At 39.6% G+C, this 15,249-nt stretch overlaps 1 protein-coding gene and 1 long non-coding RNA gene across 11 annotated transcripts in view; one reads left to right on the top strand and one right to left on the bottom strand.

Annotated features, from left to right (window-relative positions):
• ZBTB20 (zinc finger and BTB domain containing 20) overlaps positions 1–15,249 on the bottom strand; it is a 787,576-nt gene that overhangs the window by 172,031 nt on the left and 600,296 nt on the right. For all 10 annotated transcript variants that reach the window (XM_058437478.1, XM_058437477.1, XM_058437476.1 and 7 more), the window contains one exon: positions 13,117–13,156. The gene's annotated coding sequence lies outside the window, so the exon portion shown is untranslated. The remainder of the gene's footprint in view (positions 1–13,116; positions 13,157–15,249) is intronic.
• Positions 1–15,249, top strand: part of LOC116466929 (uncharacterized) — a 66,330-nt gene that overhangs the window by 33,438 nt on the left and 17,643 nt on the right. The window lies entirely within an intron of this gene.

Genomic DNA, 15,249 nt, shown 5'->3' with positions numbered 1-15,249 from the left:
TAAAACACATGTGACTTTCATGTCCACAATTTTCTGCCAAAGAGGGGGAAAATGCCCCAGAGCATATCATCCCTTACCATCTGCAAATGAACTTCTGTGGTCAAGGAATGCTCCAATTACCACCCAGAACAGCTTTGTACAACTCCCGACCCTCGGGAAGACTGGAGGAACTCACTCCCAGAACCCAGATGCTCCCTGTCCCAGCACACAGGGAAGACGCCCTGTCATCACAGTTTGCACTGCAGAGGCGGAGGTGATGCTGTTAGTGTGGCATTTCCAATTCTCTAGCGTCTTTCACTTTCCCTGAAGTTGCTGAAAAATATTCCATTTCATTAAGTGTGTAGTAATACACATGGGAATCAGAGAGTGGGGAAAGATGGAGGACGTTGATGACATGGCCTCTAGCACTTTATTTATGAGAACATCCAGAAATCTCTATCTACATCTGGTAGAAGAATAGTGTCAATCCTGCCCTGGAGACATGGATCAGGCAATGTTGCCAGTGTGTATTTTTCCTTTCCCAATGATTTACTGATTCTGGAGTCTAAGGCAGAGCGCTGATGATAATTTTTACATTCATGTGAGTGAGCCTGGCCCTTTGAGGGCCGGTGATGCCAAATAAACATAAATGTATGTAACCAGGTGAATACTTACCACCCCCCAACCCAGAAATGTCATAGGTCTCTGGTGGTGCTTTGCTTCCCACAACACTCCCCTCAAGGGTGGTGAGGGTAGGTGTTGCCCTCAGAGCATAAGAAGCAGAGCTTGAGGTGGCCTTGGAGGACTTCAGGGAGCATTACCTTTGCAGTAAGGAATGAGACTAAGCACACAACCTTGTTAGACGGCTCATTTGTCTTTTCCAATTTTTTATTGTGTTATTCATCCTTTCATCATTGATTTATAGCTATTCTTAAAATATTAGGGATATATCACAAATATTTTTCCTAGTTTAAAAAATGATTTTCTACCATAGTAATTTTTATTTTCATGTAATAAAATTTAAAATATATGTATTTTTTTTTAAAGTTTTCAGGCTTTGGTTTTATGCCTGGAAAATGCATCTCATACCTCCAGTATGAAAATATTCATGTATATGGCAAAAATTATCATTGAAAATTACAGAATTAGTGAGGATGCAGAGAAATGGGCAGTCTCTTTTTTTGTTGGTGAAGATATTAACCAATGCTAGAGCACAGTTTAGTAATGCATTTTACTTTTGCAGTTCCACTACAATTAATTGACCCTAAGGAAATAATCATGTAAGTGTACAAACACGTGTACATATGCATGTGCATATAAAGATAGTTATTGTGGCATTGTTTAGCAAGAAGAAACTTCCAAATTCCCAACTGTCCATCAATAAGTGATTGAGTCAATAAATTATGTATATACTGAAGTGCAACGTTGCTGTCAAAAGATAACGTAGATCTATATTTATTAACATAGTAAATGACTATTACAATGTTAAGTGAAAAGAGTAGAATACAAAACAGCAAGTAACTTTTCCTTTCAGTTTGGAAAGAGAAAGAAAAAGAGAAAGATAAACAGGACTGTATGGAAATATAGTATTTCCTAAGTTATTAATAGTGATTATCTCTGGGCCGTGAGATTTCAAAGGAATTTAACCTTGCTCTTTATAAATACTATCAATGAAACAAATTCAAGCAAAACTAAATGTATACTCTTTAGAATTAAAAATTAGAACTTTTACTTTTGGGGGAAAAAGAGCTTACCTAAAACTTGCAATAAATACTTAAAAATTCCAATATGACTTTCATAGTCATTAGCAATTACTAACTAGTTCTCTTAGTAGGGTGACATCAATGTCTGCCTCAAGTTTCCTCCAATTTTGACAATTTGAGATGTACATTATAGTTCTTCCCTTAAAGAATTTTAAAATACAAAATTTCCAGTAGTGAATATAACCCAAATATTTTTATCTAGGGCATGGTTAGGTAAATTCTGGGGGCTTTATGTGATAGGATATTATTCAGATGTTATAGTGATATTTATAAAGAGTTTTTAATTACACCAGGAAGTATTTATTATATAATATTGAATTAAAATGGGATACAACTGTATACATGCAATGTATGCTCAGGTATGTTAAAATCTAGAGAAGACACTAGAAGGTGATCTAAAAAATTATTAATAATAGTTGTTTCTGTGTAGTGGAATTATGGATGTTTTCCCCTTACTCTATACTTTCTAAATATTTCACAATAAGTGTGAATTATAGAATCATGAAAAAAGTAAATATTAAAAAAAAGCTGTTTTGCTCAACAGCTGCCAAATTTTACCCCAGATGTATCAGCAATTTAGCTTTTAGTCAAATGACCCTGACATCATTTCCTAAAGGGTATATCACAGAATGGAATGTGCCCAAATAAAGATAAGCCATCACGGCCACCACATCTTTCTAAGCTATCATTTTATAATGCTTAAAATAAATCTGAGTAAGGGATCTTTCTTCTATTGGAAGTTCGAAACTTCCACCTCCTTCAGACCCTCTCCATATCTTCTCTTGCATTACCAGCACCTGGAATTTATAATTAATCTATAGTACCCTGGTATGTTTCTAGGTCTGGAAGCTGTTTTTGGAGGCTGATGGTATAGATCACCATTAGGGATGGAGGATTATTTATTCATTTTAAATGGGAGTTCCCTTTAATAACAAACAAGGATGAGCTGCTACATAAGATCTTGTGTAGTTAATATGCTTTCTTCCCCTTCTTATATTTATATTTATTTATTTTTTGATTTTTTGAGATGGAGTCTCACACTGTCACCTGAGCTGGTGTGCAGTGGCACGATCTCGGCTTGCTGCAATCTCTGCCTCCTGGGTTCAAGAGATTTTCCTGCCTCATCCTCCGAGTAGCTAGGATTACAGGCACCCGCCACCATGCCCAGCTAATTTTTTGTATTTTTAGTAGAGATGGGGTTTCACTGTGTTGGCCAGGCTGGTCTCGAACTCTTGACCTCATGATCTGCCTGCCTCGGCCTCCCAAAGTGTTGGGATTACAGGTGTGAGCACCCGTGACCGGCCCGCTTCCTTCCTCTTCTTTCCATCCCTCCCTTCTTTCTTCCCTTGTTCCCTCTCTCACCTGTCTACACTTCCTGTCTCCCTCCCTCTTAAATAAATAGCTTTTCTGTAGCATTAGATGCCAGCTCTTAACATTTAGAGACAATTCACACTATACCAATACCCCACTTCAAGTAGATGATCTAATTGTTTCTAAATCATCATATTTTAGCAAAAAGATAATGGGAGAAATCAAAGTTGTCTCTCACAAATGTATGATGCATACTAGAGGCTTGGCAATAAGGCAGGGAGTAGATATTTTTTGAGAAAGTAAAAAACAAAACAAAACAAAAATCCAAAACACAAAAACAAACTGGGTATTGTGAGGACAGGGCAGAGGGAAGGAGCAGGCATAAGAAAGAAAAGGAATGACATGGGTCTCCTGGTCCTTGCAAAGGTTATTCAATTGCCTGTTCCTGGTGTTTTGGACCAGATGTCAGCCTACAAACCACCCTGGACTGTGAGCTATTTGAAGGCATAGATGGTGTCTTACTCACCTCTGTATTTTCTATACCAGACACAGTGCCTGATACAATATACTCAACAGATGCTTGGAGAATTTAACTAAGCCCTTTCACTGCCCTTTCTTACTGGCCTCAGCTAGAACCAAAACAAGAAGCTAAAACTCCTAATGCCGCAAATGCTATCCTAATTCAAACCCTATCCTAATTCAAACTCATTTCTTCTGATTTTGCACCTTGGTCCCCAAACTGCTGGAGAAAATCTCATGACAGGGCAGATAGGTATCAACATCAACCCACCAGACTCACCTGCACCTTCCACACTGCCAAGGAGAGTCCTACTGTATTTCTCTGGTCAACTTGCTGTCCCATTTGTCTCAAGAACGATTTCAAATCTCTACTTTCCTTAAATCTCTTCCCTGCTTATTCTTAGCAGGACCTTACTCCTCAGTGCCCATCACTTGGGAAACCTCTTAACCTTTCAGCACCAAATCTACAAGTGGGCTTGCATCTGCTCCTTTGCTTTACTCCTCCTTTCTTACAAAAATAGAAGAGGTGTCCCTCCTTCTATCTCTCCACCTGTACTCAGGATTCCATCTCTCTGGCCTTATCGTAACCTTATACTGCCAGTCATCCTATGCTCTTCTCTCTTCTGCACATTGGATCTCTCCTCTCTACTGTATTCTTCCCATGAAAATACAAAAAATACTAGTGTTTCCATGCTTTTCAAACCTTCTTTTGACCTCACTGCCCTCCTCAAGATATTACACTAGCTCATTTTCCTTTCCTTCATAGCAAAACTTCTGAGTGGCCCACATTTGCTGTTTCTTCACCTCTCACTCTCTCCTCATCCCATTACAAACACGTTATTGTTCTGACCACTTCAACAAAACAGCTTTTGCTGAGGTCAACAATAAGCTCAAAATTAATATAAGCAACATGTATTTGTTAGTCTTTTTTTTTTTTTTTTTTTTTTTTTGAGACGGAGTCTCGCTCTGTCGCCCAGGCTGGAGTGCAGTGGTGCGATCTCAGCTCACTGCAGGCTCCGCCTCCCGGGTTCACGCCATTCTCCTGCCTCAGCCTCTCCAAGTAGCTGGGACTACAGGCGCCCGCCAACACGCCCGGCTAATTTTTTGTATTTGTTAGTCTTTAACCTACTTGATTGCTCAGTAGCACTTCACATCACTGACCACTACCTTTGAGGCACTCTCTTGGCTTCTGTGCCTATGTTTTCTGATTTTCCTGCCACCTTCTTGGTGGCTCCTTCTGAGGGTATTTTATGGCCTCATTTTTTTCTACCAGTGGATTAAATATTAAGAGCTCTTCAAGTCTCGGTTTAGGCCTTCTTCTCAATCTAACCCTGTCCCTAGCAATGTTATTCATGCCAACAGATTCATTTACCACTATATGTTGATTACCCTGAATTCGTATCTCCAGCCTTCATGTTACTTCTGAATTCCAGTTTTATGTATATAAATACCTGTACAATATGCTCACTATATATCTATCAAAAGTACCTCACACTCAACATCTCGAAAACAGAACTTACAAACTTCTCTCCACTCCAGTCCTCCTTTGGTGTTTCACATAGCTGTGAATGGTATTATCCTTCATATCGTTTGATAAGCCCCAAACCAGGAGTCATTTTTGCCACTTCTCTCTTTTATTTCACATAACCAACCATGAAAAAGTCCAGGAGTATTTTACTTCTGAATTATCCCTCAGTTTCATCAATTTCCTCCTATTTCCACTGTCACTACTCTAGTCTGCCCCTTATGTGGTCTACTGGAATAGCTCCCTCACTAGTTTCCTCATATCCATTTTTGATCCTTCCAAATTATTTACCAAAGTTAAGCTACCTTGATATATATTTTTAAATTTTTAATTTCAAGATAATTTTAGATTAACATGCAGTTGTAAGAGATAATACAGAGAGATTTGTTATTCTTTTTACCCAGTTTTGTCCAAATGGTAACATCTTATATAACTATAGTACAATATCACAATCAGGAAATTAACATTGGTGCAATCCATCTGCCTTACTCAGGTTTCACCAGTTTTATATGCACATGAGTATGTGGGTGTATATTTAGTTCTGAGCAATTTTATTGCATGCATACACTCATGAATACTACCACAGTCAAGCTACAGGACAGTTCCATCACAAAAGATCCCTTGCGTTACCCTTTTATAGCAATGCTCACCTCCATTTCTACCCCAACTCCCTAACTTTGTCATCCATAAGTATGTTCGCAATCCTTACATATTTTTTTCATTTCAAGAGTGCTATAAAAATAAGAATCATAACAGCACATCATCTTGAGATTAGCTTTTTCACTCAACGTAATACCCTTGTGATTAAAACTAGTCATTGTATGTATCAATAATTTATTCTGTTTAGTGCTGAGAGGTATTCCATGGTATAGATATAACAGTTTGCTTAACCACTGACCCACTGAAGATAATTTGGGTTGTTTCCAGTTTTGGGCTATTACAAATAAAGCTGCTATGTACATTGGCATAACATAATGTACAGGTGTTGTACAGTTATGTTTCCATCTCTCTGGGATAAATGCCCCAAAGTTTACCCTTTTGAAAAACAACATTGATCATGCCACACTCCTTCTTAAGTTTGCTTCTCTACTGTCCTTAGGATAAACACAAAAATCCTTAACATGGCCTACCAAGGAGCTGGTATCACCAAGCCCTACGTATCTCTTCAACCTCAATCTGGGCTGCTAGTCACCTTTTTCTCTCTGTGCAGCTCCCTTCAGGGACTTCATCCATGCTGTTCCCTCTGTCTGGAATCCTCTTCCACCACCCATCCTTACTTTTTGTTTTTAACCTTCAGGTGTCATCTCAAATGTCACTATTTCAGAGAAGCCTCCCCTGAATTTCCAGACTCACTTAAATCCTCTTCTTTTATTTGCTCTTAGAGCATATGGTACTTTTATTATATAGTGGTAAGCACAATTTGTAATTACAAGTTATATTGTGAGACCATTTGCTTAGTATCTGTCTTACATTCCTCAGATTATAAGCTCCAGAAGGAGAGAGACTATGTTAATATTCCTTTATTATATATACCTTTAGCATTTAGTAGACACTCAACTTTGTGTCTAGTAAAATTTGGCTGAGGCTTTTAAGACATAGTCCTGGAATCAAATTCTATCTCTACCATTTATTAGATGTTCTTATAAATAAATCAAACATGTTAAATCTCGGTTTTCTGATCTGCACAATTAGGATTATAGTAGCATCTACTTAATAGGGTAGTTTTGAAGGTTAAATCAGATAGCCGTTAAAAGTATTTAGTCCAGTATCTAAAGCAAGGCAAGCACTCAATAGTTATTTCTTATTGTTGTTATTAGTTGAACAAGAAACTAGAGTTTTTGTATTTTTTTTTCCTAACTAGGCTTTTGTCCATTATCTTCATTTCTTGCCTGTTCCCCCAGGTTCTGATTCATGTAACTATTGAGACTCTGAATAGGGGCCCTTAGTTTAGATCTTGGAAAACCAGTGGGACTACTGGTTCTTACCCCAGGTATATGCTCTCAGACCAGATGAGAGCCTTGTTTAGCCTCATGGCTCTGGTTCCCATTTTCATCTCACTTAGTACTTCCTCCTCTTGTTTTCCAGTCTATGGATGTCAGTGTGGGTAAGAATGCCTCTTCCCTACTCCTAGTTTCCAGATGTTTTCTAAACATGGCTTTCCTCTTGTCTCATTCCTTATACTTACCCATGGAGGCAAAGTATCCTGTTGGTGGGACAGCCCTTGGTCTATATTTCTCAGGTAGGTAGAACTGATCTATCCAAATTTGTAGGCACAGGAGTTTAGCCTCTTTGTCCTTCCGTTTCTACTGAGACTATGGGGAGGTGATGACCTGGAAAAGTGTTGCTCGTATGCAGATCCACATTTTCCCGTGAGAGGGCTTTTGAAAGGTTTGATTGAAGGGAAGAGAGTCAGCAAACCCATTTCCTCTTTACACTAAGCTATGCTCTTCAACCAACCTTTATAAGAATTTTGGTTCCCTAGCTATCAGTTCTTTTGTCTTATTTTTCAATAGGTTTAGAATTCGAGTGGGGAAAAGTGATGCTATTTATGGGCCCCCTCGAAGATTCCAACACTTTGGTATATGATTTTGCTTGGAATATGATTCTGTTTCTCTTCATCTTTTTTACATTTTAGCCAGTTTTCAAGACTCAGCTGAATCAGTTTTACATGAAACTTTCTAGCCTGCAAGGCTCTTTCATGAATGAAACCCTATGGTACTTCCTGGACTGTATCATTCCTTTTGGAACTTAGTCATTTATTATCTTATGTGCATACACAGCGCTCAACAATATAACTGCTTTTCCTAACTCAATTTTAAATTCCTTAAGAGCAAGAAAGGGTCATGTACTTATGCTATATTTATGCTTTAACTATCCAATAAACATTATTCTTTATACATAGCATGTGTTTAATAATATCTTACAGCGCGAATGTGGGGGAGGGTGGCCTACTGACCAGGCTTTGATTTGAAGGCCCAACGTACAGTGGAAATGGCTTAGTAGCTGGATGGTTCCTGAAGAGGTTGTGGCAGTGCAGTGGTGAACGAAAGAAAAGGTTACTATGGGCATGTCCCTGAGGTGTGTATCAGTGCAAGTCTGTGTATACACACACACACACACACACAATCTCTCTCTCTCTCTTACATATATATGTAAATAGAACTTAATTCTGTCTTGTGCTGTGTTTTCACCTTAGTAATATTTTACTTTATTTCTCTTATTAAAAATACATGGAACTCACCATCTGATAGGTAGAAAGGCTAAGAGAAATGCAACCAGAGGGAGGTAATATTCCTGGCTATGGTCGATTGGCGTTCAGAGTGTTTTGATTCTCTGAATGAGTCAAAAGATTGAAAAAAAAAATAGCCACTCTTATCACTAGGAAAAGAAATGAGGAGGAAGGGTCCTGAAAACGGTGTCTGAGCAATGAAAGACAGTGAATATTTTAAAGATCAGAAAATTTAATTTATTCAACCTAAATGCATAAAAGTACAGGTGGGGACATTATTTATGCAGGTATATGCAAATCACTTTATAAAATAGGCAAAGCCCTTCTGCTTTTTATAAGTTGCCAAGGTGGTTCCTGATATTTTAAAAGCTATGCACCTTTAATGTAATTTCCTAAGAGTTGGAATCCCTCTGTCGAAATCATAGTCATTGTCAGAGCAAGTTTATTTTTTTTTTCCTATCCTCTGGGACATTTACAAGGATCTTATAACCATCACAAAAAGAGTGGTTTCCACAGAGATGTGACTGGAAAAATCCCTTGGAAATTGCTGAGGAGCAAGTCACAGTGTTCAAAGCAGAGAACATAGGCTTTGAAAACATGAACCCATCTGACCTCTTGAATTTAGTACAGTGAATTCCTGAGCTCTGAAACATGGGGCCCGGCTGTGCATGCCATATTGGTGCTATAAGACTGGCAGTAGGTTGGCTGTGGCATGGTCTATTTCAAACTCCTTCACAGTGCCCAGTGTTGCATGTTCCCAGATGACATTTGGTTGGCAGAAGCTGGGCTTCCAAAGCTGGCAGCCTGGAATGCAGCCCACTGTGTTTTGACAAACACATAATTGACCATCTGATCACCAGCCTACGTTCTGCACTCAGGTCACTGGGGGACCTGGGCTTTCAATAGGTCCCTACTCCTCGTCTTGTTCATCTTCCCAAACCTTTCTCCAGAAAGCAATATAGAGAAGGCTTAAACACACCCACGCATATCCTCCCATTTGCAAAAGAGAACATAGTACATGAAACATAAGCTGTTGAAAATTTCCTTTAAATTGTCCTGGCAGCCCAAAGTGAACAAGAGAAAGCACACTTATGGTGAACTCTAATTCAGAGAGAAGGAATGAATACACTGAATTGTTTCAACACCCGGCTGTGCATAAGTTGCAATTCAGTTCAATGGTTTGGAAATTTTGCTTAGAAAAAGGGAGCAATGAGAAAATGATAGGAAATTGGGGCATTGATTGACTTTAGGGGGGCATTATTTAGAAACTGTTTCATTTTCAGGTGAAAGAAGAGACAAGCAGGACACTGGGAATGTCTTCTCCTTAGCTGCCTGCTCCTCCCTCACACCCACTATGGGCAGTAGGAGGCACGCGGGCCTGGTGACCAGGGGGCAGTAGCTCAAAGTGAGGTTATATTCAAATTGAGGTCTTTGCTGAAGATCCCATAAGGATGTATTTTGGTCTGAAATTTGACTCCACACAATGTATCAGCCTTTCTCCTAGAAGGCAAAGATTATGCAATAGGCCAAGATATGCTGGAATTACACAAAGGTTAATGTCTATTTCAACACTACCAAATAGCCTCTCCCTCCATCCTACCCCTACTGCACAGTTCAGGCCTTTGGCTTTTACCTTTGACCTGGTCTCCCTATTCTGAGCCAGCCTCTCCACTTTCACCAAGTGCTCTTTCTAAAACATACATCTGCTTACAATTCTTCAAAGCCTCCTTGATCCTGCAGGATCAAGTCCAAACTCCTCTGCATGGCATACAAGGTCCTCCGTATGGCAGGCAAGGTCCCCTGCCTGCTTTCCAGCCCAATCTCATACTACTCTTTCAACCACCACGTTTCAACCACACTGAACTATTCACTCCTCTGAATCTCGTTGCTACTTAACAACTCCTGATTTTGTAAATGCTCTTACATTTTTCTTGATTATGATCCCCTTTTCTTTCTGCTCTTTCATATCTACCTGGTAAACTGCAATTTACTCTTCTGACTTTAAGACCCAGCCTGGTCACCTTACCACATGCAAGTGGGCACTCCTTCTTCATTCCTCTTACTACGTCTTGTATATACCTGCATTTCAGTGCCTATCATATGCTATAGTCTTTATTCACTTATTTATCTCCCCTATCAGACTGAGATTTCTAACAAAAGAAAGCATTTCTTATTTATCCTGGAGTTTCCAGAACCAAGCATAGTGACTAGCTTTCCATAAATGTTTGTTGAATGAAAACTAAATAAAGAGCTGTACATGATAATTAATCAAAACGAAGCCAAGTAGTAGTGTTAGCTTTTATAAGCATAGTAGGAGCCCATTAGCAATCTAATGAAGGCAGAAGATCCCAGCAGTAAGGCACTTTCTGATGGGTATGGCAGGGGCTGGTGACTGGCTGGGGTGACAGTAAGAGTGAGAGATAAATTCTGTGATGGAGGAAGATCTTTTTAACAGAGAATGCCACTAAGGCTGTAAATTAACACCCTTTTCAAGACTTAATATTCAATACTGAAAGATATTGCCCTGAGAAGAAATCTGAATCTGAATTGTAGAGAGACCTAACTTATAAGAACCAGGTTTCCCAAATAAGGTTAAGTCTGTGCTACTTGCTTCAAGGTAGCATGGCAGATTATGGAGGTTCCTCTTTGTTTCTGCTAAACAGTAATGGAAGGGAAAATTCTTGGGGGAACATCTGAGAGCTCTTCCGTTCCTATTGAAATCCAGGTCAAATACAGATTGTGATACTGGACTAAATGCACTGCTAAGAGAAGATCGAACAAGCAGAATTCTGTACCTGTTTAGAGGAGGCCATTGAAGAGGCACTTGGAGTCAAAGCACTGGGGAGATAATGTTCTGATCTGTTCTCAAGGGACATTGGACATTTCTTTTCCTTTTGTTCAGCCTCTGGGGCACCACCCTGGAGCCATCAACCATCAACTGTGTCTATGGGGTACTTGAGGATAGTAGGACTGTCATAAGCCCGGTCACCCTGCTGATATGAGGGCAGCTTCAAGATTTGGAACAAGCCAAGCAAACATGAAGCCTGGCCCAGGGATGGCACAAGGTCATGGGTATATGAACGGATTATCTGCTCATTATAGGTCACTCCCCCAGCCTTATGTGTGGTTAAAAAATAGGATATCTCTAGAAGCTATGCAACTGATGGTTGATGTAGCATAGAATCAGATTTGCATTTTCCTATGAGCCAGAGACAGCCTTTCAACTACACTTTTTATCTCAAAAGTCTCCCCCTTGATTCCTAATTGGTGACACAGGTCCCCTGTACTGCTTGTGTCTGAGGCTCGCCCTATAGCACTGACGTCACAATAGCTGAGCCGTGCGGGCAGGAGTGCACTGTGCTGACTCATCCCGGTGATGTGAGGATTAATGCCTTGTCTAACACGGAGCTATTATGTGAACTGTTTTTACACAAAAGAACTGTAACAAAAATGATTTGCCAGTCAGAGGACTAGAAATATGCAGTGCTAGGTAACTGAGGGGAGGGCTGTGCAGATATAAAGTGGTAACCATAAGCATGCATATTGACATCCTCCAAAGCATTAACAGACCCACTCTATCGACACTGAAATAGAGAATAACAAGACTTGTCAGGGGCAGGTAGGACCCACCCCTGTTGTATAAATGCATTACATACAGCTCCAGTCTTTGGGGAGTTTAATCAATCTCCTTTCTCTGTCAAATAAACTGTCATGTTACACTTTAGCCTTAGCATCCTTTGGAGGATTCTGCCTCCCTAAATATATTTGCCACTATCTTCTAGGAAGATATATCTTCCTAGTTAGTGGAAGGCACGCATAAACAAAATAGCCATGGGAACCTCCATTCTGTGCAAATGATTATAATATAAGAAATATCTTGGAGTGAGGAGTCAGTGAAGCAAGATATAATGTTGTGAATAAGGAACAGAGCTCACCAGAGAGTGAGAAACAGCCAGAGGATACTGATAATTATTTATCACATTAGGTGACTATCACTACCTGTAGGATCTTTTGGGTGGTGTCTCATAAGTGACTTTGATTATTTGGGTTCATTGGCCTAGAATCTCTTTCAAGCAGTTCAAAATAAAATTTATTTAAGCCAATTCAGTGCAGCCTGGTTTGAATTTTAAATAATTAACGTTCTCTTTCTTTCATATAAAATCAAGTGTTTTTTTTTTTCCCCCAAATGCCTTTCCATCTTTTCTAAAAAAGAGTGGTACCTTTATAAACCTTCTGGCACACGTGAATCTGGGATTTCTTTTTTTCCCCTGTAGACTTCATAATTTTGCACAAAAGTTTAGCCTATTTACTTTACAGTCTTGTACTTCTTAGTAAAGGGATATTAGAAATTTTGTCAATAAATGAAAGCTCTGATCTAGAAGTTAAAATTAAAAACTATTGGACCTAGGGATGGGTACATAACTGAAGAATACATAATTGCCCAATGATTGACAGAGGAGCAAAAGCCCAACTGTTGCTGGTATTTGGCTGAATAATGTAAGCTATACTTTAAAAGAGCAGTGACTTTTGCAAACAGCAGCTGCAGCCAAGTAAAGGGCAGCCTTTATAGAAGTACAGTATCTGGGGCACTAGTATTTTCTGCACCCTCATGGATAGCAACTTAGTATTACTACCAACAGCATAGACTCCAAACTCAAAAGAAACTAATACACACTACAGAAACACTAGAAACCACAACAAAGTCAACTACGAAATATGCCAGTGAAGACCACAATTTCTTAAATCCAACACTTTTTTTTTTTAAAGGTAAAGAAATCACTTTTACTTACATAAAGAGAAGGGGCAGGTCACAGACTGATGGTCAAAGATCTGAAAATTGAAGAAAAAATAAGGAATTAAAAGCAAACCGATATATGATGCAAAACCGATATATAAAAGCAAAATGGTATAGTGGGAAGAAAGAAAGCAAATCTAGGCATAGGTGGGACTGGTTGTTCCTAAAGGAGCCTATTTTGTCACTTCTAGCCTCAAAATAAAGGAGACCCAGCTTCATAAAAACTTTCTAAAGGTATGACCCCCTGCTATGATGACCAAGGCAGTACTTCCCAGCACAAGGAGTGCAAAGACCTTTCTTTGTTAATTTCATTCTAATCTGTATCATATAGGATTTGGTAGAGCTATGTTACCATTTAACACAATAGCCACTAGCCACATTTGTCTATTTAAATTTAAATTATTTAACATTTAATAAAAAGCTACACATTTAGTTCCTCAGTCTTGCCAGCTGCATTTCAAGTGCTCAATACCCACATGTGGCTGGTGACTGCCTTACTGGATAGCACAGATAGAAAATGTTTCTATTATTGTAGAAACTTCTATCAGGCAGCACTGACTAGAATAGGTAAAAGCTTTACTATATAGTACATGACCAATTTTAGCTAATTTTGACAAAGATGAGTCAAATCCTGATAAACTTTCTCTTTTAAGGTATATTTAGTATGTTTAATGTCCAGAAGTTCCTCTGAACAAATTCAATACATTCGTGTGTTGCTAAGAACTCAGTCCTAAGTTTGCCCTGGACTTGCCTTCTAAAACTGCCTATACCCCTTCTCACCAGCCTAGAATGTCCCCTCTATGGTGGAAAATAATCTGATAAAGTGATTTTAAACAAAGCTTCTCTCCCACCAAACACATCTCTGTTTGGTAATGAAAATTTCAGATGAAATGATGAAAATTTCAGATTTTGGAGGAGCTGACCCTAACAGTGTTCTTGTTCTATATTTAAAATCTGATATTTCACTCTTTAAATTACAAGCCAGGCTGGGCGTGGTGGCTTATGCCTGTAAATCCCAGCACTTTGGGAGGCCAAGGCGGGTGGATCACTTGAGGTCAGGAGTTCGAGACCAGGCTGGCCAACACGGTGGAACCCTGTTTCTACTAAAACTACAAAAATTAGCCAGGCATGGTGGCGGGCGCCTGTAATCCCAGCTACTTGGGAGGCCAAGGCAGGAGAATTGCTTGAACCTGGGAGGTGGAGGTTGCAGTGAGCCCAGATCATGCCACTGCACTCCAGCCTGAGTGACAAGAGCAAGACTCCGTCCAAGAAAAAAAAAAAAAAAAATCACAGGCGAAAAAAAAACTATTATAGGACTGGTCTGCCCATCATTGTGCCTTGTTTTTTTTCTTTTTTCTTTTTTTTTTTGAGATAGACTCTCCCTCTGTCACCCAGGCTGGAGTGCAGTGGCATGATCTTGGCTCACTGAAACCTCTGCCTCCTGAGTTTAAGTGATTCTCCTGCTTCAGCACCCCAAGTAGCTGGGACTACAGGCGCGCACCACCACACCCAGCTAATTTTTGTATTTTTAGTAGAAATGGGGTCTGCCATATTGGCCAGGCTGGTCTCGAACTCCTGAACTCAGGTGATCCACCCACCTTGGCCTCCCAAAGTGCTGGAATTACAAGCGTGAGCCACCGTGCCCGGACCCATCAGTGTTTTGATAGCTTCTCTTAGAAGGATAAAACTGAAGTAGAAGGAGAGCCATGAGAAATTAATAAACCAAAAAAAGATACTGAGAAAACAAAGCAGGTCCCCCTACCTCTAGCCCACTAAAATATATCAAGAATTTAATACAGGCTGATTCAATCTTGCCTCTCTGACACCATGATTTTAACAACTTCACATAAGGCCTCCAGAAATACGCAAAACAAGCTTCACTAAAGGAAGTCAAGTAGAAGGACCTGATTAAGTATCTTTGCACTGAAAAGGCTAAAGCAGAAAACCAGCAATTAAAGACATCGCCCTTCCTGGAAAGTTTCTGGGACAGTTGCACTATTGTAGAGATTTCTTCAAAGAAATGATTTCCCTTTGCGGTCAACGTGAAACCTCGCTCAAGTACATGCAGGTGTACTTGATGCAGGATGGTGACAAGACGAGTTAAGATGAAAATCTCCAGCCTGGATTA

The sequence above is a fragment of the Hylobates moloch genome, unplaced genomic scaffold (genome assembly GCF_009828535.3).
Source record: "Hylobates moloch isolate HMO894 unplaced genomic scaffold, HMol_V3 SCAFFOLD_4, whole genome shotgun sequence".
Lineage (NCBI taxonomy): Eukaryota > Metazoa > Chordata > Mammalia > Primates > Hylobatidae > Hylobates > Hylobates moloch.
Note: the sequence above shows the minus strand (reverse complement) of the source record. Positions and strands in the feature narration are given on the sequence as shown.